Source organism: Ascaphus truei, chromosome 1, assembly GCF_040206685.1.
Source record: "Ascaphus truei isolate aAscTru1 chromosome 1, aAscTru1.hap1, whole genome shotgun sequence".
NCBI lineage: Eukaryota > Metazoa > Chordata > Amphibia > Anura > Ascaphidae > Ascaphus > Ascaphus truei.
In genome coordinates this window covers 504,615,651-504,639,907 of record NC_134483.1, presented here as the reverse complement: position 1 = coordinate 504,639,907, position 24,257 = coordinate 504,615,651, and positions in this window count along the sequence as shown.

The following is a 24,257-nucleotide window of genomic DNA, read 5'->3' as shown; positions in this document are numbered from 1 at the left end:
CTCTCTGTGCAGTCTCCGTCCGAAGCTCTCCCACACCAATAGATCAATCGATCAGTCCATGGGGTGTACAGACAATTAGTTCAGACTAGACTTTTAGTCAGTGAGCAAATGAAGCTCCTTGTAGCTGTCTGGGCTTCCTTTGAGTGAAATACTCAACAAACTAGATTGGTCATCACTTGAGTCTAAGTTCATCTTTCATGTCTTGCTGTCATATTCTCTAGCCTGCTGTATCCATGCTTGGCCTCCGGGACTGCTGCCACTCTCAATGTCTTGTTCTAGCCTGCAGTACCTATACTTGTACATCGGGATTGCTGCTGCTAAACTAAGGAACATTCCAGACTCTGATACCTGACACCTCTGCACTTGTTCTCCACCTCTCAGCCTGCCTATATAAACCTCCCTTTCCTGTTCCTCTTTGCCTGTTTATACTGGTTCTTAGCTTCTGCAAGGTTCCTGTGTTTACTGCTGTGCTAGCTATTGCTATCATCCTGTTCCAGTCTCCCCATCTGCTTGTTACCTGACCGCTATCTGCTGCTTGCCTCTGATCTCTGCTTGTTACCCCTACTTCGCTCCCTGCTGTTCCTGCCACTGGGATCCACTTCAGCCGAAGTCCAATCCTTGACACTTGCCTTTAAATACTTTCTGGGCAAGCTACCCGTCTACCTGAACAAGCTCCTCACCCCTACCACATGCAGCACTTATCATCTGAGATCTGACTCCAAAAGACTGTTCATGGTCCCAAGGTTAAGCAAAGTATCCGGCCGCTCCTCCTTCTCTTACCGTGCACCCCAAAACTGGAACAATCTACCAGAGACTCTCACAGCCACCACCAGTCTAAGTTCTTTCCAAACTAAAGCTGTCTCACATTTTAATCTGTTCTGTAACTGTTACATACGCCTATAACATATATTATCTTTAACTGTGCATGCAATGTATTTATATTGAATGTATAACCCTATTCATTTATGTAACTATGTATTTGTTACCATGTATTATTTGTCATCTTAACTCTATGCCCAGGACATACTTGAAACAGAGAGGTAACAATCAATGTATTACTTCCCGGTAAAATATTTTATAAAAGTGTAGCAGGGTTCCCCCTGGGCCCCCCTCGTTACCTCAGCTGCAGGGGTTGGTGCGGATGCCGACGGAATCTGTGGCAGAACTACTGGCTCATCCGGAAGGTGGGGGCCAGTGGCATGGAGCGCTCCGGTGCTTTGAAGGCTCTGCGGTGCATCTGAGTAGCGGGGGCCGCCATCTTGGTTGTGTCTGTGCATGCACAGTGTAGTCGCACCTGCGCAGAGTGATGCAGACAATCCGGCGGCCATATTGGGATTGGCGCGAAAGTCGCGCATGCGAAGGAGATAGCGGCAGCCTATAGGGAGAGGCTCCGAGCAGGGACTACATATCCCATGAGCTTCGGGGGTGATCACATGCAGCCAGGCAGCCAATAGGGCTTTAGGATTTCCCTGCTGACAGGATATAGTGATTAGACACAGACCACGCTAGTCAGTTGAAGCTGTAACACAGATAGGGGAGGGTGTATGTGTGCAGGGGTCAGTGACCCTCTGCACTAGGCCAGATTCCCCCTTAGGCCCCATCAAGCCCCCGACTCCCCTCAGCTTGTGGTTGCTGCAGGGACCAGCAAATAGGATAGGGACACGGTCCTGTAGAAGTGAGGGTCACAGCCAGGAAGCGTTGATATCCTGGTCCTTGGTGGTAAGACTGGATCCCCCTCTGCAGTGAATAGCATGAGAAACATTCTAAAGGTGGATCACTCCACGCGGGAGCCTTCCACCATAGAGGCGGAGGTGTCGTGGATCACCCTTCTGGGTCAGCGAATCCCAAGTACAGCATCTGTGTGCCCGGGTGTGGACACACCCGGCACGTACCTCACCACAACACGTGCACCAACCATCAACTCAAATTAGTGGGCAGCGCTGTCTCATGCTTGGGTGGGTGTGGGACTCTTGGGACACGGTGTTGGGGAATAAGGTTTGGGGTTATGGCCCTGCGAGGTCTAGTGTTATAGAGTGACGCTATTGTTATATTCGTTCTGCATATAGAAAACTGTTTTGCCCATAACCTTGTGTATTGTTTACTGTATGTGTGTTCTGTGTCAGGGTTTATTCTACACACTAGAATCCTGCACAGGTGGAGGCGCTACTAGCATTGTTACAGGATATACCCCAGGTTCCCATGAGCAGAGGCTCAGGCCTCCTGTGAGCCTAACAGGTATTGCACCAGACACGGTTACAAATGTAGATTCCCACACATGGTCCCTATCTGCGATTGGGGAGGGGGAAACTGTGTTACAAATAAATTAATATACCTTTATAATTGTAACGGTGTTCCCCCCCCCAATCTCATATTGGCCCCTTACGTGAGGAAACTGGCCCATGTTACATGTACTATAGTGTGGTGCACCTGCTGGCTTACAGAACTCCTGAGGCTTCCACGGTGATATGGGGAAATACATCAGGACTGGCTCGTGAGGTAATGCTGAGAACTACTCACTTCTGGTACAGCGCCTCCATCTCTTCCAGGTCCCCACGACAGCAGGGAGGAGTCTCTGAAAGAGAACCTCTGGGTACAGCTTCCCCCTGAATGACTCCACTCTCAGGCAAGAAGGTTCTTTCAAATTCTTTATTGTCATCTTTAGTGGCAGACTGCCCATCATTGCGGCCGGTCTCTAGCTGCACATCATAAAGGTTGCCAACCTCAAGGAAGTCCCTGGAAACCACTCCTGGTAAAGGGCCCTAGAAGCGTTCCTTGCTCTTCCCTTACTCTCTAATAGAGTAAGAGGAATAGTCTGCATATCTCTCCCCTAAGGGAGGGCCACAATCCTTGCCAGAGCCCTGGCAATGTGTTGGGTCACACAGTCTCATTCAAGTGGGATGAGACACTCACACACACTAAATTCAGGCAGTGTTGCATACTATATAGCTCCAGTAGGCACCACCCCTGTGTCACTGTTATTGGACACAGAGCATGATGTCACTTCCTTCACTACACAATACACATCACAAGGTATCAGGGCAAACCTCATGATTACTCCTGCCTTTTTAACAGGGATTATTGCACAGGAGGAGAGAGGCATGTAACCACAAAATTACACAGGGCTACATAATATACATGTGTAGCCCTTTTTCTGAACACCTACCTAAGGAACTACTGGTCACTGTCTAACACCTGTGGTTCCAGGAGATCTGAGCCTCCGCTAGCTGGGAGCCTGGGGCAATACACACTCATAACATAGCGCAGCGCCTCCACTTACCTAGGATCCCCAATTCGAAAGATTTACCCTGGGCAAAAACCATACCATACATTGTGAGACAACCAAACTTTACTGCTTCTGCCTGTGGCGCCTCCTTGACATCATAACATACATGAATATATATATACGGGTATACCATAACATAGATATCACATCCTAACACATTATAACCGCTATTATGCTAAAGTGGCTCGGCCACACCTCAAGGGGAATAATGTCCTGTACAGCCGTGGCTCTGCCACGCTCTCATAGAGTATGTCCTTGTGAAACTTGGAGAGAATGTTATCTATCCGCTAGCCACTTGCTAGTGTCTGTTCAAGTTAATACTAAGGCGGGATCAGCGCCTGATGACCGGTGTCGGTGCACTTGTAGTATACAAAATACCTCCCGGTCACGGCGGTGACCACACCTCTTCTCAAAGGGTCCGTCGCATCTGTTCCGGACCTTCCGCTGTCTCCGGCTCCACCGTCTGCACCCAGACGGCAGTATCAGTCCACAACTCTGTGCGCTTGAATCTGTCTAAGGTGACAATAACTATTAACTACGGGCGGCCCTACAGTACCGCAACCTACGGTGACGCAGGAGGATACTCCTAGGGAAGGGGTGAAGATCATCGGGAAGCGCAAGATCATGTAAAACAGAAGAAATTTTCTGATGGTGCAGTATTGTGATTTTGATAAATAAATATTTATAGTGCTGTGTGATATGTACTCACAAGTATATGGTGAGTAATGTTCCCATAAAGGTATCTTTCAGGGACAGCCCGTCTGCCCGTGGTGTAGGTGGGTCTGTGTACGTGGATGGATGCTGAGGACCTTAGGTGAATAATAAGGAAACGGACATAGTGCAGACTGTACAAAATTCTATTAAAATTGTAAGTGAAAGTACAATACACTCACAATGTGTTAAAAGAATACAAGCGTTTTGATCACATATCGGATCTCAGTGCAAGGTAGCTGTATCAGTCCCCCCTCCGCCTCGGCGTGCGTTTCACTGATGCGTCTCACCCAAACCGGAAACCAGAAGTGACGTCATCTGCTCTGGGGGACTCCGATCCTACAGTGATCTTCTCTCATCAAGGTTCACTCTACGCGTTTCTCCGTATTGCGGTTTCATCAGGATGATGGGTGAGACGCAATCAAAACGCTTGTATTCTTTTAACACATTGTGAGGGTATTGTACTTTCACTTACAATTTTAATAGAATTTTGTACAGTCTGCACTATGTCCGTTTCCTTATTATTCACCTAAGGTCCTCAGCATCCATCCACGTACACAGACCCACCTACACCACGGGCAGACGGGCTGTCCCTGAAAGATACCTTTATGGGAACATTACTCACCATATACTTGTGAGTACATATCACACAGCACTATAAATATTTATTTATTAATATCACAATACTGCACCATCAGAAAATTTCTTCTGTTTTACATGATCTTGCGCTTCCCGATGATCTTCACCCCTTCCACGTCCACGGGATCGAGAGAACGACCCCCCACTGGGTTAAGCTGCATTCGCATGTGTTTGTATTAGTATCACTTTATTTTTATTATTTATACACTTGTTTATATAGGGATATAACTCTTGAGCGCCACATTGATATATATTTTTTTCACGGATACTCCTAGGGACCTGGGGATAGTCTCTGGCCTAGGCAGGCGGGTCACGGACCCCCTGCTCTCACACTCCCTGTTCCGGCAAAACTCCAACTCCTTCTCTAGCGTGGTCCCTTCCTCCACGCTTCCTGTTCTCCTCCCCTACCAACCCAGCCTGTCCATTGGCTCTTCGCATCAGCTGACTCCTCCAAGGTTCGCGGGGGTTAAAGTTCAGTACATAGTCCTTTCTCACTGGCGCGCTGTTCGCGCGCTTCCTGGGCGCATGCGTGACCTTTCCTCTATACCAGTGACCTCGCAACATTGCGCAACAATATGGCGGCGCCCTGTACCAACTTGCCGGCGCGGAACCCGCCATACTTTGTACACATACACGTTGTATTAACACATCCTTACATTCTCCCCTCCCCAGAATCCAACGTCCCCGCTTGGCTATGTAACATAACATATATACAACAACATGACAGTACATCCCCTGCTCTCAGATTAGATTACACATCTCATTGAACAGTACCACTACTGAATGCATTCTATGCCCACTGCTGAGCCTCATAATGGGGTGCCCCGAATTGATCGTAAGCCATTCTCATCGGAGGCTGACTAGTTCTCTGGCTTCGCCGAGGTTGTTCTTCATCGGCTTCCTCTGAAAAGTGTCCAGCCTCAACTGGCATTTCCATTTCTGCCCTTGAGGGGTTCCTGGGATCTACAATGTCTCTCTGTGGTGCAAAGCACGGGCTCTGCGGGTCTAATAGCTGACTCATTGGAGTCAGTGGATCTGTTGTTTGACCAAGGGGCCCTTTACCCGTAGCTCCTTCGTGAGATGCCCCTGCGGCCGGAGAGCCCCTTTGAGAGGTTCCCTCCATAGGATTCTCAGAGGTGTCATTTATTACAGTCTCTAGGCCATCCTCTGTGTTCTCAGTTTCTCCATCCATTGATACAGTAGGTATTTCCAATTTGTTGTCCCCTACTTGAGGTATGGGGAGTAGGTGATTCCTATGCCACACCTTTACACGGCCTTCGGAGTCCTTGATACGGTATACTGGGAGGCCAGGCATCTGTGACTCTACCTCATACACCCCTTCTCTCCATCTATCAGCTAGTTTATGTTTCCCGGGAAGGCCTAGATTACGTAGGAGAACAGCATCCCCCGGGCGGATTTCCTTGTGTCGCACTTTGTGGTCATAGCACCTCTTGTTACCCGCATTTAGTTGGGCCGTCGTTTTTTCAGCCAATTTATAGGCCTGCTGTAGACTATCCCGTAACCGCTGCACATAACGAAAGTGCGTTCTGTTGGATACCCCATCGGTAGATATCCGCAGTCTCACATCTACAGGTAATCGGGCTTCTCTCCTGAACATCAGGAAGTACGGTGTGTACCCGGTAGACTCATGTCGGGTACAATTATAAGCATGTACCAATGTCTCTACATGCTTGCTCCATTCTGTTTTCTGAGAGCCCTTTAGGGTCCCCAACATATCCAGCAGAGTGCGGTTGAACCGTTCGGGCATAGCATCCCCCTCTGGGTGGTACGGGGTGGTCAGTGACTTCGCTATATTTAGTAACTTTAACAGTTCTTTAATGAGAGTACTCTCAAAATCTCTGCCCTGATCAGAGTGGAGGCGGTTCAGTAATCCGTAATGAATAAAGTATTTCTCCCACAAGACTCTGGCCACGGTCACTGCCTTTTGATCTCTGGTAGGGAACGCTTGTGCGTACCTTGTGTAGTGGTCTGTAATCACTAGTACGTTGCCGATGCCTCGGTTATCGGGCTCAACACACAGAAAGTCCATGCACACCAAATCCATAGGTCCGGAACTTTTCAGATGGGCCATGGGGGCCGCTCTGGTGGGGAGTGTTTTTCTCTGCAGGCAGCGGGTACACCTCCGACAATGTCGTTCCACTGACTCTCTCATTCTCGGCCAATAGAACCGATCCTGAAGTAGTCCGAATGTCTTGTCAACGCCCAGATGGCCGTGATCATCATGAAGGGCCCGGAGAACCATATTACTCAGACGCTCCGGCAAGAATAGTTGTCGCCGGTCAGGATGGTTGTGGTATGGAATTACCCGATACAGTAGGCAATTATCCAGTTCGAACTTCCCGAATTAATTCAACAATAGCTTCACCAGTTCTTTGGGGGCTTGCTTAAGTAGAGAGGGATTCTCTTGCTGCACAGCTTGACGAGCCAGTTCCACCACTTGGTCTTGGGTCTGGTGATGCACCAGGTCTCTCCAGGAAATGATTTTATCTTCAGTAATATTCATTCCTTCTCGACTTTGATAGGCCCGTGGAATGGCTCGGGAGTGGCACCCCAGGGAATCAGCGACTCTTAGCTCTGAGAACGCCACCTGATCGTTGACTACAGCGGCTACGGAACATAGAGCACGGATCCCAGGGCCCGGAATTTCCTCCCAGACTTCCTCATCCGTAGTGGGTTGAAGTCCCGGTCTCCGTGACAGAGCATCGGCCCCCACGTTGGTGGGGCCGGGTTTATACTTGAGGTTGAAACTATAGTTGGCCAGGGCTGCCAGCCACCGGTGTCCAGTGGCATCTAATTTGGCGGACGTTTTAATGTAGGTCATTGGGTTATTGTCCGTTCGCACTTCAAACTGTACTCCATACAAGTAGTCGTGTAACTTGTCCACTATCGCCCATTTTAGTGCCAAAAACTCCAGTTTATGGACAGGATAGTTCTGTTCGCTGGGAGTCAAGCTTCGGCTCGCGTACGCCACAGGGCGGAGCCCGGTGTCGTATTTATGGTGCAGCACTGCTCCTAGTCCACTAAGACTGGCGTCCACATGTAAGACGTACTCACGATCAGGATCAGCATAGGCCAGTACTGGGGCCTGGGTGAGACTGGGGCTTTTAAATTCAGGAATGCTTGTTCGCAAGCAGGGGTCCATTTTTCCCCAAAAGGCGTTTGTGCCGTGACCTTTGTTTGTTCTGTATCTTCTGGATAAACTCTTAGAAGATTATTCAGGAGTTTGGCTTTGCTTGAGTAGCCTTCCACGAAGCGCCGATAGTAACCACAAAACCCTAAAAAGGAACGCAGTTCTTGGACGTTGCGGGGCCTGGGCCAATTCACCACAGCCTCTATCTTCCCTGGATCGGTGGACACCCCTTCAGCGGACACAATGTGGCCCACGTATGTCACAGATGGTCGGCAAAACTTGCATTTGTCCAAAGATAGTTTGAGGCCCTCCTTCTGAAGTCGATCCAGCACCTTCATCAACCGTTCCGCGTGTTCCTCTAAGGTTTTCCCGAACACTATAATGTCATCCAAGTACACTAGGCATTCTTGGGGGTTCATATCTCCCAGGGTCCGTTCCATCAACCTCTGGAAGGTGGCAGGAGCTCCGCAGATCCCTTGTGGCATGCGGGTAAACTGGTAGAACCCTAATGGACAGATGAAGGCCGTCTTCTCCTGATCCTCCTGACCCATTGGCACTTGGTAGTACCCTGACCTCAGATCGAATACACTGAACCATTTACTCCCCGTCAAGGCGTTCAGGAGGTCCTCGATTCGGGGCAGCGTATACTGATCGGGGACCGTGCGGTTGTTTAGTGTTCTGTAATCCACACAGAGACGGACCGTTCCGTTCTTCTTACGGACTACCACGATGGGCGAGGCGTAAGGGCTACGGGATCCTTGCACAATACCAGCTCCCTCCATTTCGGCGAGCAGCCTTCTCACCTCTTCCACGTCTCGGGGGGCTTGACGACGGGAGCGCTCCCGGAATGGGGTAGCATCATTCATTCGAATGGTGTGACGGGCACTGCGACTGCACCCCACATCCATATCACTCATGGAGAATACTCTTTGTCATTCTTGTAGCTGGGCCCGCAGTCTCTCTCTCCATTCTTCCGGAAGCGGGGAATCTCCGAAGTCAAATTCCAACGGGAAGTCGTTAGTGGGGGTAGTGTCCGCTGGCCGTTCTGTCAGGGCCTTCTCCTCGGGTGTTACGGGGTATATTCTACCCAGCAGCTGTCGCCGATCAATGCTCATGGGATACGGGGAGATATTCTGCACATACACCCAGGTTCGGTCCGGGATTTTCCCGGGCCATTTCTTTACAGAGGCTAACACTTCATAGCCCAGCCGCTGTTCATCTAGGGCCATACTCTCCAAAGAGAAGAACTGATCCTCCGGACGTCGTCCGGGTAGTGGCAGGCCGCGATCATCATCCTTCCCTCTCCGGGGGGAATGTGAGTCAGTCCCCATTCTTGACTATATAGCATCCCATGCTCCTCCTCAGTTGCGATTTTACCGAAAACCTCTTGTAGTACTGGACACGTAGCGAGGGCTAGCAGCGGAGCCTCGCCCGCTTCTTGCAAGTACATGCGGAACACTGCGCGCACAATGTCGGTGTTGGTCCCCAAAATTATCGGAGCGCTAGGGTGATCTTGAGGTTCGGGGCACACTAGCGCTTCCACTTCCATGGGATGATGTTTACCAGTGTTCAGCTGTGGAATGTCCAACTGCACCTTTACGACTCCATCGATGGGATAATCCTCGTGACTCAACCCCCTTAAACGTAAGGCATCAGCAGATAACAACGGCAACCGGTGTAAGTGTTTATCATAAAAGGGCCTGTACACGATGGTCATTTGGGATCCCGTGTCCAGCAAGGCCGACACGTAAATACCCTCAATAACTACCCGAACAATGGCGGCGGGTCCAATTCGATTGTTCGTGGAAGGTTGGGCTCCGGCGCCGGCATCCTGGGGGGTGCATGGCATTGATTGAGCGGGCCGGGACGCCGTTTTCCGTAGGGAGGGAAAATGGGCCCGAAGGTGTCCCATCTTCCCGCACGCATAGCACTGGGTTTGGCTGAGGTAGTTTTCGTTTCGCCCTGGCGGTGAGCTTCGCCCCGACATAGGGCGAGGTTGGGCCGCCGTCGGTGCCCCTGCGTCATCTGGGTCAGGGTCCCTATGCTCGGACACTTCGGCTTTCGGTTCCGACTTTTTGACATCCTTGCTTCCTAGCGATGCCTTTTTCCCTGGGGTTAGGTCGCGCCCCAACAGCACTGTCTCGTGCGCTTGGACACGGTCCATTAGGTCATGGAATGTCAAGGCTTGTCCGGGCGTTAGGCAGCCACTGACACGTACGGATACTGGGTGCAGGGGCAGGAGCCCCCTCAGCAGCTGTGTAGTGCGCAGTCCGTCGGCATCCACTTTTGGTACCACGCCCTTCCTCACCATAGCCCACAAGTCTAGATGAAGACGTCTGAGGAAGTCGGACACCATTTCTCCTTCTTTCTGAGCCAGAGCATGAAATTTCGCCATCAGCACATAGGTATCCACAAGGGTCCCATAGGCCTTGGTCAGGCAGTAAATGAGGTCCGCCGCGTCAGCATCCGGGTGGTCGTCCCGGTAGTAATGCACCATGTGGGACGCTGGGGGTCGCAGGCACTCGACGATGCGCTGCCTCCGGACCGCGTCCGTGCAGGTCCACTCGGGCAGTACCTGCTCCGTGTGATCCAGCCATTCTTCTATCCCAACTTCTCCTTGAGGTGTGGGCTTATCACCCGAGAACGCCTTTAACTTCCGGTATTGGAGGGACTGGGTGGAGTGGTGAATGGCGGTGGCAACCGCTGTAATAGAGGCATCGTCCTGTAGACTCCCTCCAACTGAGGGGTAGGTGTCTAACCTTGACATACTGAGTCTATTTAGCGCGGGCCTCAGGACGGGGGGGGGTGGATGAAGAGCCCAGGCTCAGTGCCGCCAGCCACCGTGGGTTCAGGTCAGGGGTGCGGTCAGGGCCTCCTGCAACGGCACCTAGCGTGGAGATGTGGTCTCGCTGTGGGGTAGAAGTGGCCAGCGTTTCAGTGAGATCCACTTGAACTATGGGACAGTGTACACCAGGAGCCTCCGGCAGCAATAGTATTCGGGGCAGCGCTTCGGGACATATATCCCGTTCAGTTATGTATAGGACCCTGCGCCACGTCCGGTCCCGGTCGTAAAAATGGTCTTTGGCTTGGGCAGTGTCCAGGAGTGGGAGTTTCCTGACCTGGTCGGTCACGGTGCCTAAAGATATAGCGGCGGGGACATGCCCCAGGGCGAAGACACGGTTCAGGGGAACTCCATGCCGCTGGGCCCACTTGCGCACCTCGAGCGAGGAGGGCACAGACATGATGTAAAGCTAGTTGCAGATTGAGAAAAAAAAATGATTGGGGCACCCCAGGTCTAAGATCTCAGCAGCGCCTCCAAATGTAGCCCTTTTTCTGAACACCTACCTAAGGAACTATTGGTCACTGTCTAACACCTGTGGTTCCAGGAGATCTGAGCCTCCGCTAGCTGGGAGCCTGGGGCAATACACACTCATAACATAGCGCAGCGCCTCCACTTACCCAGGATCCCCAATTCGAAAGATTTACCCTGGGCAAGAACCATACCATACATTGTGAGACAACCAAACTTTACTGCTTCTGCCTGTGGCGCCTCCTTGACATCATAACATACATGAATATATATATACGGGTATACCATAACATAGATATCACATCCTAACACATTATAACCGCTATTATGCTAAAGTGGCTCGGCCACACCTCAAGGGGAATAATGTCCTGTACATTCGTGGCACTGCCACGCTCTCATAGAGTATGTCCTTGTGAAACTTGGAGAGAATGTTATCTATCCGCTAGCCACTTGCTAGTGTCTGTTCAAGTTAATACTAAGGCGGGATCAGTGCCTGATGACCGGTGTCGGTGCACTTGTAGTATACAAAATACCTCCCGGTCACGGCGGTGACCACACCTCTTCTCAAAGGGTCCGTCGCATCTGTTCCGGACCTTCCGCTGTCTCCGGCTCCACCGTCTGCACCCAGACGGCAGTATCAGTCCACAACTCTGTGCGCTTGAATCTGTCTAAGGTGACAATAACTATTAACTACGGGCGGCCCTACAGTACCGCAACCTACGGTGACGCGGGGGGATACTCCTAGGGACCTGGGGATAGTAGGCAGGCGGGTCACAGACCCCCTGCTCTCACACTCCCTGTTCCGGCAAAACTCCAACTCCTTCTCTAGCGTGGTCCCTTCCTCCACGCTTCCTGTTCTCCTCCCCTACCAACCCAGCCTGTCCATTGGCTCTTCGCACTAGCTGACTCCTCCAAGGTTCGCGGGGGTTAAAGTTCAGTACATAGTCCTTTCTCATTGGCGTGCTGTTCGCGCGCTTCCTGGGTGCATGCGCGACCTTTCCTCTATACCAGTAACCTCGCAACATTGCGCAACAATATGGCGGCGCCCTGTACCAACTTGCCGGCGCGGAACCCGCCGTACATTGTACACATACACGTTGTATTAACACATCCTTACATTCTCCCCTCCCCAGAATCCAACGTCCCCGCTTGGCTATGCTACATAACATATATACAACAACATCACAGTACATCCCCTGCTCTCAGATTAGATTACACATCTCATTGAACAGCACCACTACTGAATGCATTCTATGTCGAGCCCACTGCTGAGCCTCATAATGGAGTGCCCCGAATTGATCGTAAGCCATTCTCATCGGAGGCTGACTAGTTCTCTGGCTTCGCCGAGGTTGTTCTTCATCGGCTTCCTCTGAAAAGTGTCCAGCCTCAACTGGCATTTCCATTTCTGCCCTTGAGGGGTTCCTGGGATCTACAATGTCTCTCTGTGGTGCAAAGCACGGGCTCTGTGGGTCTAATGGCTGACTCATTGGAGTCAGTGGATCTGTCGTTGGACCAAGGGGCCCTTTACCCGTAGCTCCTTCGGGAGATGCCCCCGCGGCCGGAGAGCCCCTTTGAGAGGTTCCCTCCATAGGATTCTCAGAGGTGTCATTTATTACAGTCTCTAGGCCATCCTCTGTGTTCTCAGTTTCTCCATCCATTGATACAGTAGGTATTTCCAATTCGTTGTCCCCTACTTGAGGTATGGGGAGTAGGTGATTCCTATGCCACACCTTTACACGGCCTTCGAAGTCCTTGATACGGTATACTGGGAGGCCAGGCATCTGTGACTCTACCTCATACACCCCTTCTCTCCATCTATCAGCTAGTTTATGTTTCCCGGGAAGGCCTAGATTACGTAGGAGAACAGCATCCCCCGGGCGGATTTCCTTGTGTCGCACTTTGTGGTCATAGCGCCTCTTGTTACCCGCATTTAGTTGGGCCGTCGTTTTTTCAGCCAATTTATAGGCCTGCTGTAGACTATCCCGTAACCGCTGCACATAACGAAAGTGCGTTCTGTTGGATACCCCATCGGTAGATATCCGCAGTCTCACATCTACAGGTAATCGGGCTTCTCTCCCGAACATCAGGAAGTACGGTGTGTACCCGGTAGACTCATGTCGGGTACAATTATAAGCATGCACCAATGTCTCTACATGCTTGCTCCATTCTGTTTTCTGAGAGCCCTTTAGGGTCCCCAACATATCCAGCAGAGTGCGGTTGAACCGTTCGAGCATAGCATCCCCCTCTGGGTGGTACGGGGTCGTCAGTGACTTCGCTATATTTAGTAACTTTAACAGTTCTTTAATGAGAGTACTCTCAAAATCTCTGCCCTGATCAGAGTGGAGGCGGTTCGGTAATCCGTAATGAATAAAGTATTTCTCCCACAAGACTCTGGCCACGGTCACTGCCTTTTGATCTCTGGTAGGGAACGCTTGTGCGTACCATGTGTAGTGGTCTGTAATCACTAGTACGTTGCCGATGCCTCGGTTATCGGGCTCAACACACAGAAAGTCCATGCACACCAAATCCATAGGTCCGGAACTTTTCAGATGGGCCATGGGGGCCGCTCTGGTGGGGAGTGTTTTTCTCTGCAGGCAGCGGGTACACCTCCGACAATGTCGTTCCACTGACTCTCTCATTCTCGGCCAATAGAACCGATCCTGAAGTAGTCCGAATGTCTTGTCAACGCCCAGATGGCCGTGATCATCATGAAGGGCCCGGAGAACCATATTCCTCAGACGCTCCGGCAAGAATAGTTGTCGCCGGTCAGGACGATTGTGGTATGGAATTACCCGATACAGTAGGCAATTATCCAGTTCGAACTTCCCGAATTCATTCAACAATAGCTTCACCAGTTCTTTGGGGGCTTGCTTAAGTAGAGAGGGATTCTCTTGCTGCACAGCTTGACGAGCCAGTTCCACCACTGGGTCTTGGGTCTGGTGATGCACCAGGTCTCTCCAGGAAATGATTTTATCTTCAGTAATATTCATTCCTTCTCGACTTTGATAGGCCCGTGGAATGGCTCGGGAGTGGCACCCCAGGGAATCAGCGACTCTTAGCTCTGAGAACGCCACCTGATCGGCGGCTACGGAACATAGAGCACGGATCCCAGGGCCCGGAATTTCCTCCCAGACTTCCTCATCCGTAGTGGGTTGAAGTCCCAGTCTCCGTGACAGAGCATCGGCCCCCACGTTGGTGGGGCCGGGTTTATACTTGAGGTTGAAACTATAGTTGGCGAGGGCTGCCAGCCACCGGTGTCCAGTGGCATCTAATTTGGCGGACGTGTTAATGTAGGTCATTGGGTTATTGTCCGTTCGCACTTCAAACTGTACTCCATTCAAGTAGTCGTGTAACTTGTCCACTACCGCCCATTTTAGTGCCAAAAACTCCAGTTTGTGGACAGGATAGTTCTGTTCGCTGGGAGTCAAGCTTCGGCTCGCGTACGCCACAGGGCAGAGCCCGGTGTCGTATTTCTGGTGCAGCACTGCTCCTAGTCCACTAAGACTGGCGTCCACATGTAAGACGTACTCACGATCAGGATCAGCATAGGCCAGTACTGGGGCCTGGGTGAGACTGGCTTTTAAATTCAGGAACGCTTGTTCGCAAGCAGGGGTCCATTTTTCCCCAAAAGGCGTTTGTGCCGTGACCTTTGTTCTGTATCTTCTGGATAAACTCTTAGAAGATTATTCAGGAGTTTGGCTTTGCTTGAGTAGCCTTCCACGAAGCGCCGATAGTAACCACAAAACCCTAAAAAGGAACGCAGTTCTTGGACGTTGCGGGGCCTGGGCCAATTCACCACAGCCTCTATCTTCCCTGGATCGGTGGACACCCCTTCAGCGGACACAATGTGGCCCACGTATGTCACAGATGGTCGGCAAAACTTGCATTTGTCCAAAGATAGTTTGAGGCCCTCCTTCTGAAGTCGATTCAGCACCTTCATCAACCGTTCCGCGTGTTCCTCTAAGGTTTTCCCGAACACTATAATGTCATCCAAGTACACTAGGCATTCTTGGGGGTTCATATCTCCCAGGGTCCGTTCCATCAACCTCTGGAAGGTGGCAGGAGCTCCGCAGATCCCTTGTGGCATGCGGGTAAACTGGTAGAACCCTAATGGACAGATGAAGGCCGTCTTCTCCTGATCCTCCTGACCCATTGGCACTTGGTAGTACCCTGACCTCAGATCGAGTACACTGAACCATTTACTCCCTGTCAAGGTGTTCAGGAGGTCCTCGATTCGGGGCAGCGTATACTGATCGGGGACCGTGCGGTTGTTTAGTGTTCTGTAATCCACACAGCGACGGACCGTTCCGTTCTTCTTACGGACTACCACGATTATTTATTTATTTATTTATTTATTTATAAAATATTTTACCAGGAAGTAATACATTGAGAGTTACCTCTCGTTTTCAAGTATGTCCTGGGCACAGAGTAAAACAAATAATACATGGTTACAAATACAGTTACATAAATGAACAAGGTATACATTTATATACAAGACATTGCATGCACAGTTAAAGAAAATATATATTATGAGCGTATGAAACAGTTACAGACCAGATTAAAGTGTGAGACAGCCTTAGATTTGAAAGAACTTAAGCTGGTGGTGGATATGAGAGTCTCTGGTAGGTTGTTCCAGTTTTGGGGTGCACGGAAGGAGAAGGAGGAACGTCCGGATACTTTGTTGAGTCTTGGGACCATGAATAGTCTTTTGGAGTCTGATCTCAGGTGATAGGTACTGCATGTGGTAGGGGTGAGGAGCTTGTTCAGGTAGCTGGGTAGCTTGCCCAGAAAGTATTTGAGGGTGAGACAGGAAAGGTGAACTTTGCGCCTAGACTCTAGTGATGACCAATCTAGTTCTTTGAGCATTTCGCAGTGATGTGTGTTGTAGTTGCATTGGAGAACAAAACGACAAATTGAATTGTAGAGGGTGTCAAGTTTGCTAAGGTGGGTTTGAGGAGCCGAGCCATATACTATGTCTCCATAGTCAATAATTGGCATTAGCATCTGCTGTGCAATACGCTTTCTGACCAGGAGACTTAGGGAGGATTTGTTCCTGTAAAGTACCCCTAGTTTGGCATAGGTCTTGGTTGTCAGGGTATCAATGTGCATCCCGAATGTTAAGTGGGAGTCAAACCATAAGCCCAGGTATTTAAAACTAGTGACAGGTGTTAGGGTGGTTTTAGCGTTGGTTCTAATCAGGAGCTCAGTCACTGGAAGCTTTACAAATTTAGTCTTGGTCCCAAATACCATTGTTACAGTCTTGTCAGTGTTTAAAAACAGTTTGTTTTGGGAAATCCAGTTTTCGAGTCTCAAAAAGTCAGACTGAAGTATGTGTTGAAGGTCAGAGAGGCTATGGCTGTGTGCATACAGGATTGTGTCATCTGCATACATGTGTATTGAGGCTTCCTTACAAGCTGTGGGAAGATCATTAATGAACACTGAGAAGAGTAGGGGCCCCAGAACAGAGCCTTGCGGGACACCACAGGTGATATCCAGGGGGTTGGAGTTAGAGCCTGAGATGGACACATGTTGGGATCTTCCTGATAGGTAGGACTGAAACCAGTTTAAAGCATGTTTCCCTATTCCAGAGCTCTGGAGTTTGTTAAGCAGGATAGCATGATCAACTGTGTCAAAAGCCTTTGCAAAATCTAGGAATACTGCACCAGTGAGTTGTCCCCGTTCCATTCCACACTGGATTTCATTGCAAACTTTTAGCAGGGTAGTTACGGTGGAGTGTTTGGGACGAAACCCAGACTGGAATTGGCTAGGGAAATTTGTCTTGGTGTAGAACTCGCTTAATTGGGAGTGGACACATTTTTCCATAACTTTGGATAGAATTGGGAGAAGTGAGATTGGCCTGTAGTTTGAGACAGTGTTTTTGTCCCCACTTTTGAAGATTGGGACAACTCTGGCAGTTTTCCAGGTCTTAGGGATATGGCCTGCAGACAGGATAGAGTTGACTATGGACGCAATTGGTTTGGCAATGGCTGGGGCACCAAGTCGTAGGAACCTAGATTGTAGTAAGTCGGGTCCACATTGGCTGCTTAGTTTTAGTTTGAGGAGCGCTTGTGTAATCTCCTCTTCAGATACTGGGCTAAATTGAAAATTGTGGGCAGTGTTGGGAGGGGGTGGGACTATAGGGGTACTCCCAGGATGAGATTCAGGTTTGGGGTTTGTGCTGCGTTTCGCTAATAAGTTAGTGGCACACCCCACAAAGTAATCATTGAATGCATTTGCAATGTCAGTGGGGTTTGTCAGAGTAATATCCCCCTTAGTGATATTACTTGGTTGTTGATGGTTAGGAGGCTGGAATATATTGTTGATAACCTTCCAGAAATTAGCTGGGTTTGATGTATTCTGGAGGAGATTGTCAGAGTAATATTGTGCTTTTGCATACCTTGTTTGCCTTGTGCACACGTTCCGCAGGCATCTGTAGTGATTGAGATCCTTGGTAGTGCCAGTTACTTTGTAGCTTTTCCACAAGGCATCCCTGAACTGGTAGAGTGCTATAAGGTCAGGTGTAACCCATGGAAGGTGGGCCCCCCGTACCCTTATTTTGCGTAGTGGAGCATGGGTATCGCAGAGTTTTAAGAACTCGGATTGGAAATAGTCGAGCGCAGAATCAGGGTCGGGAATTAAATCGATTCTGTGCCATGGGCAGTTGGTAAGGTCATCCAGAAACTGTTGTGGGTTAAAGTTTTTAAATGTTCTAGTGAGGAGAACTTTGGGGCTTGAATGGGGCGGTTTAATTTTCCTTACACAGTACACTATTGCATGGTCACTGAAAATGTCAGGAAGGATGCCAGAGGATTGGATTCTGCTGGGGTTTGAGGAGAGAATCCAGTCTAGCAAGGAATGGTTATGCGATTTCAGGTTTATCCGTGTGGGTTGGGAAATGAGTTGCGATAGGTTAAGTGACTTGAGTTGTATCTGGATTTTGTGGTTTTTAGGGTCAAGCCAATTGAAGTTGAAATCCCCAAGAACTAGCAGCTCACTCTTCTCATTCAGAGAGGAAATGGAGGCAAGAAATTGGGTGATATCAGTCAAGGATTGTAGAAGGGCTTTAGGGGGGCGGTAGATGCCAGCAAGCAAGATGGGCTTAGAAAAGGGGAGGCAGATTTTGCCAACTAGAGTTTCAAAAGAGGGTAGACTTGGTGGGCAATGTAACAGTGTAAATTGTAAGGTGTCTGCAATATAAAATAACACCCCTCCTCCTCTCTTTGACCTATCTCTCCTAAAAATGGAGTATCCCTGAATGGCGATATTTGCATCAGGGGTTTTAGAGGATAGCCATGTTTCTGTAAGAACGATGGCTTTGGGTTTATGCATAAGGCACCATGCCCTTAGTTCGTCTAGTTTGGGCAGCAGGCTCCGGATATTTATATGGGCAACAGATAGCCCTTTTTGGAATTTAAAGGTGGAATTCTCAGGGGCATGGGACAGAGCTGAAATGGGAGGACCTGAGTTAGTTTCAATATCACCTGCTAGAGAGAGTAATAGTATGAGAAGAAATTTGGGTAGTTGTTTGCAAGTTGTAAATTTGTGGTGTTTGCCATTAGAGTGAGCAGTGGTTGGTGTGCTGGTTTTTAGAGTTCTCCACCAACATTCAGTAGATAGTGCAAGGCTTTTGAGTAGTCCAGGGTGTATGGTGATGTTGGGTGTGGGCCAGGATGGATGAGTTTGTAGTGGATAGAGGGAGTAACATCTCCATGAGGCCAGGAGAAAGAAAAAAGTTAGAAGACATAGCAGGTTCATGATGCCAGAGGTAGGCAGTGTTGCATGGAGCTGTTATGAGCAGAGTGAGTGTGTGCAGACTAAACAGCAGGGGTGAACCTGTACCTTGTCATGTGTTTTGCTGCATTGCAATGCTAGGGTCAAGTCAGGGTTTCAGTGTTTTGTGCAGTCAGTTTTGGGAGAGGCTGCAGTGAAAGAAGTTGTAAAGGGGTGGGGGGTTGAAATAGGCAGGTTAGTAAGCATGGGATCATAGTGTGATCTGAATAGCTTACCGTTTGTTATCTTGAGTAAAAGAGTGTGCAGTCCCCAGTCACCTCTAGTCAAACTGTAGTCTAACTGTATCACTTAAAAACCTCACTTTAACTGTATCACTTAAAAACCTCACTTTAACTGTATCACTTAAAAACCTCACTTTAACTGTATCACTTAAAAACCTCACTTTAAATGCCTCACTGCCTAATGCAGTTCCTGCCAAATGCAGCTGAGCTGTTAGTATTATACACAAAAAAAAGGTCACATGACCCTCCCCCTCCCCAATCAGTCACCTTGTTCCATTTGTTCAATTAACAGCACAGAGTTAAGAGGAAAGGAAAAAAAAAAAAATACTTTTTACATTCAAACATACTAACTTATATATCAATTCAACAAGGCCAGATTCAGTCTTATGGGCGAGGCGTAAGGGCTACGGGATCCTTGCACAATACCAGCTCCCTCCATTTCGGCGAGCAGCCTTCTCACCTCTTCCACGTCTCAGGGGGCTAGACGACGGGAGCGCTCCCGGAATGGGGTAGCATCATTCATTCGAATGGTGTGACGGGCACTGCGACTGCACCCCACATCCATATCACTCATGGAGAATACTCTTTGTCATTCTTGTAGCTGGGCCCGCAGTCTCTCTCTCCATTCTTCCGGAAGTGGGGAATCTCCGAAGTCAAAATCCAATGGGTGTCGTTAGTGGGGGTAGTGTCCGCTGGCCGTTCTGTCAGGGCCTTCTCCTCGGGTGTTACGGGATATATTCTACCCAGCAGCTGTCACCGATCAATGCTCATGGGATACGGGGAGATATTCTGCACATACACCCAGGTTCGGTCCGGGATTTTTCCGGGCCATTTCTTTACAGAGGCTAACACTTCATAGCCCAGCCGCTGTTCATCTTGGGCCATACTCTCCAAAGAGAAGAACTGATCCTCCGGACGTCGGTCCGGGTAGTGGCAGGCCGCGTTCATCATCCTTCCCTCTCCGGGGGGAATGTGAGTCAGTCCCCATTCTTGACTATATAGCATCCCATGCTCCTCCTCAGTCGCGATTTTACCGCAAACCTCTTGTAGTACTGGACACGTAGCGAGGGCTAGCAGCGGAGCCTCGCCCGCTTCTTGCAAGTACATGCGGAACACTGCGCGCACAATGTCGGTGTTGGTCCCCAAAATTATCGGAGCGCTAAGGTGATCTTGAGGTTTGGGGCACACTAGCGCTTCCACTTCCATGGGATGATGTTTACCAGTGTTCAGCTGTGGAATGTCCAACTGCACCTTTACGACTCCATCGATGGGATAATCCTCGTGACTCAACCCCCTTAACCGTAAGGCATCAGCGGATAACAACGGCAACCGGTGTAAATGTTTATCATAAAAGGGCCTGTACACAATGGTCACTTGGGATCCCGTGTCCAGCAAGGCCGACACGTAAATACCCTCAATAACTACCCGAACCATGGCGGCGGGTCCAATTCGATTGTTCGTGGAAGGTTGGGCTCCGGCGCCGGCATCCTGGGGGGTGCATGGCATTGATTGAGCGGGCCGGGACGCCGTTTTCCGTAGGGAGGAACAACGGGTCTGAAGGTGTCCCATCTTCCCGCACGCATAGCACTGGGTTTGGCTGAGGTAGTTTTCGTTTCGCCCTGGCGTTGAGCTTCGCCCCGACATAGGGCGAGGTCGGGCCACCGTCGGTGCCCCTGCGTTATCTGGGTCAGGGTCCCTATGCTCGGACACTTCGGCTTTCGGTTCCGACTTTTTGACATCCTTGCTTCCTAGCGATGCCTTTTTCCCTGGGGTTAGGTCGCGCCCCAACAGCACTGTCTCATGCGCTTGGACACGGTCCATTAGGTCATGGAATGTCAAGGCTTGTCCGGGCGTTAGGCAGCCACTGACACGTACGGATACTGGGTGCAAGGGCAGGAGCCCCCTCAGCAGCTGTGTAGTGCGCAGTCCGTCGGCATCCACTTTTGGTACCACGCCCTTCCTCACCATAGCCCACAAGTCTAGATGTAGACATCTGAGGAAGTCGGACACCATTTCTCCTTCTTTCTGAGCCAGAGCATGAAATTTCGCCATCAGCGCATAGGTATCCACAGGGGTCCCATAGGCCTTGGTCAGGCAGTAAATGAGGTCCGCCGCGTCAGCATCCGGGTGGTCGTCCCGGTAGTAATGCACCATGTGGGACGCTGGGGGTCGCAGGCACTCGACGATGCGCTGCCTCCGGACCGCGTCCGTGCAGGTCCACTCGGGCAGCACCTGCTCCGTGTGATCCAGCCATTCTTCTATCCCAACTTCTCCTTGAGGTGTGGGCTTATCACCCGAGAACGCCTTTAACTTCCGGTATTGGAGGGACTGGGTGGAGTGGTGAATGGCGACGGCAACCGCTGGAATAGAGGCATCGTCCTGTAGACTACCTCCAACTGAGGGGTAGGTGTCTAACCTTGACATACTGAGTCTATTCAGTGCGGGCCTCAGGACGGAGGGGGTGGACGAAGAGCCCAGGCTCAGTGCCGCCGGCCACTGTGGGTTCAGACTACTGTCAGGGGTGCGGTCAGGGCCTCCTGCAACGGCACCTAGCGCGGAGATGTGGTCTCGCTGTGGGGTAGAAGTGGCCAGCGGTTCAGTGAGATCCACTTGAACTATGGGACAGTGTACGCCAGGAGCCTCCGGCAGCAATAGTATTCGGGGCAGCGCTTCGGGACATATATCCCGTTCAGTGATGTATAGGACCCTGCGCCACGTCCGGTCCCGGTCGTAAAAATGGTCTTTGGCTTGGGCAGTGTCCAGGAGTGGGAGTTTCCCGAACCTGGTCGGTCACGGTGCCTAAAGATATAGCGGCGGGGACATGCCCCAGGACGAAGACACAGTTCAGGGGAACTCCATGCCGCTGGGCCCACTTGCGCACCTCGAGCGAGGAGGGAACAGACATGATGTAAAGCTAGTTGCAGATTGAGAAAAAAAAATGATTGGGGCACCCCAGGTCTAAGATCTCAGCAGCGCCTCCAAATGTAGTCCTTTTTCTGAACACCTACCTAAGGAACTACTGGTCACTGTCTAACACCTGTGGTTCCAGGAGATCTGAGCCTCCGCTAGCTGGGAGCCTGGGGCAATACACACTCATAACATAGCGCAGCGCCTCCACTTACCAGGATCCCCAATTCGAAAGATTTACCCTGGGCAAGAACCATACCATACATTGTGAGACAACCAAACTTTACTGCTTCTGCCTGTGGCGCCTCCTTGACATCATAACATACATGAATATATATATACGGGTATACCATAACATAGATATCACATCCTAACACATTATAACCGCTATTATGCTAAAGTGGCTCGGCCACACCTCAAGGGGAATAATGTCCTGTACATTCGTGGCTCTGCCACGCTCTCATAGAGTATGTCCTTGTGAAACTTGGAGAGAATGTTATCTATCCGCTAGCCACTTGCTAGTGTCTGTTCAAGTTAATACTAAGGCGGGATCAGCGCCTGATGACCGGTGTCGGTGCACTTGTAGTATACAAAATACCTCCCGGTCACGGCGGTGACCACACCTCTTCTCAAAGGGTCCGTCGCATCTGTTCCGGACCTTCCGCTGTCTCCGGCTCCACCGTCTGCACCCAGACGGCAGTATCAGTCCACAACTCTGTGCGCTTGAATCTGTCTAAGGTGACAATAACTATTAACTACGGGCGGCCCTACAGTACCGCAACCTACAGTGACGCGGGGGAATACTCCTAGGGACCTGGGGATAGTCTCTGGCCTAGGCAGGCGGGTCACGGACCCCCTGCTCTCACACTCCCTGTTCCGGCAGAACTCCAACTCCTTCTTCTAGCGTGGTCCCTTCCTCCACGCTTCCTGTTCTCCTCCCCTACCAACCCAGCCTGTCCATTGGCTCTTCGCACCAGCTGACTCCTCCAAGGTTCGCGGGGGTTAAAGTTCAGTACATAGTCCTTTCTCATTGGCGCGCTGTTCGCGCGCTTCCTGGGCGCATGCGCGACCTTTCCTCTATACCAGTGACCTCGCAACATTGCGCAACAATATGGCGGCGCCCTGTACCAACTTGCCGGCGCGGAACCCGCCGTACATTGTACACATACACGTTGTATTAACACATCCTTACACATGTAATAGCCATCTCTACTCCTAATGGCTATTATTTCCTACTATATTAGTCAGATGTACTTTATTAACCGGTAGCAGGGCACTTCAGCGGAACGTCCTATTATACAGCTGATCAGCTTCACTCTGAGCACTTGAGCTCTTATTACGGTGACCAGATTTTCAAAATGAAAAACCGGGACACTTTAAAACATTATTTATAAAACAATGTACATCACGTCACGCCCTCCCCCCTCCTCGTTGCCATGACAACATGACACTAACGTCAGGCGGTGACATGTTGCCATGACAATGTGGCATCACGTGATGCCTCGTCACCATAATGCATCCCATTGTCATGTCAACTTGATGCCGCGTGACGTCACGGAGCAGCTCGTTGTTATGGCAATGTGTATTACGTGACGTCGCGCTGCCATGTTGACGGGATTTGGACGGGAGGATAAAGCCAAAGGCAAGGTAATTAAATATATAATAAATAGATCTAAAAAAATGTTATCTCCGCGTTAGCCTTCAATAGAAGCTGGCAACCCTGGCTGCAGTGTGTGTTTCTGTATACAGAGGTAGGCCCTGCAGTGGGTATTTGTGTGTATAGAAGTGGGGGCTGCAGTGTGTGTTTGTGTGTATAGAGGTGGGGGCTGCAGTGTGTGTTTGTGTGTATAAAGCAGTGATTCCCAACCATTTTTGTTTGGAGGAAACCTTTAAGTATTTTGTTACTTTTGGGGAACCCCTATCTGGATGACATGTTCAACGGGTAAATCACAAAATAGACGTGTAAAGAAGTGGGGGTAATAAATAATAATTAACTCATACTTTTGAATAAACAATGTGTATATTTTGGTTTAAACATCCCCCCCTACATCTCACATCACCCCCCCCTGCATCTCACATCACCCCCCCACGGATCTCTCCTCTCCCTCCCCTTTTCTTCTCCTCCTCCCCCTCTCTCTCTCCTCCTCTCTCTCTCCCCCCTCTCCCATCCTCTCTCACTCCCTCTCTCTCCTCCCCTCTCTCCCCTCTCTCTCCTCCCCTCACCTCTTCCCCCCCTCTCTCTCT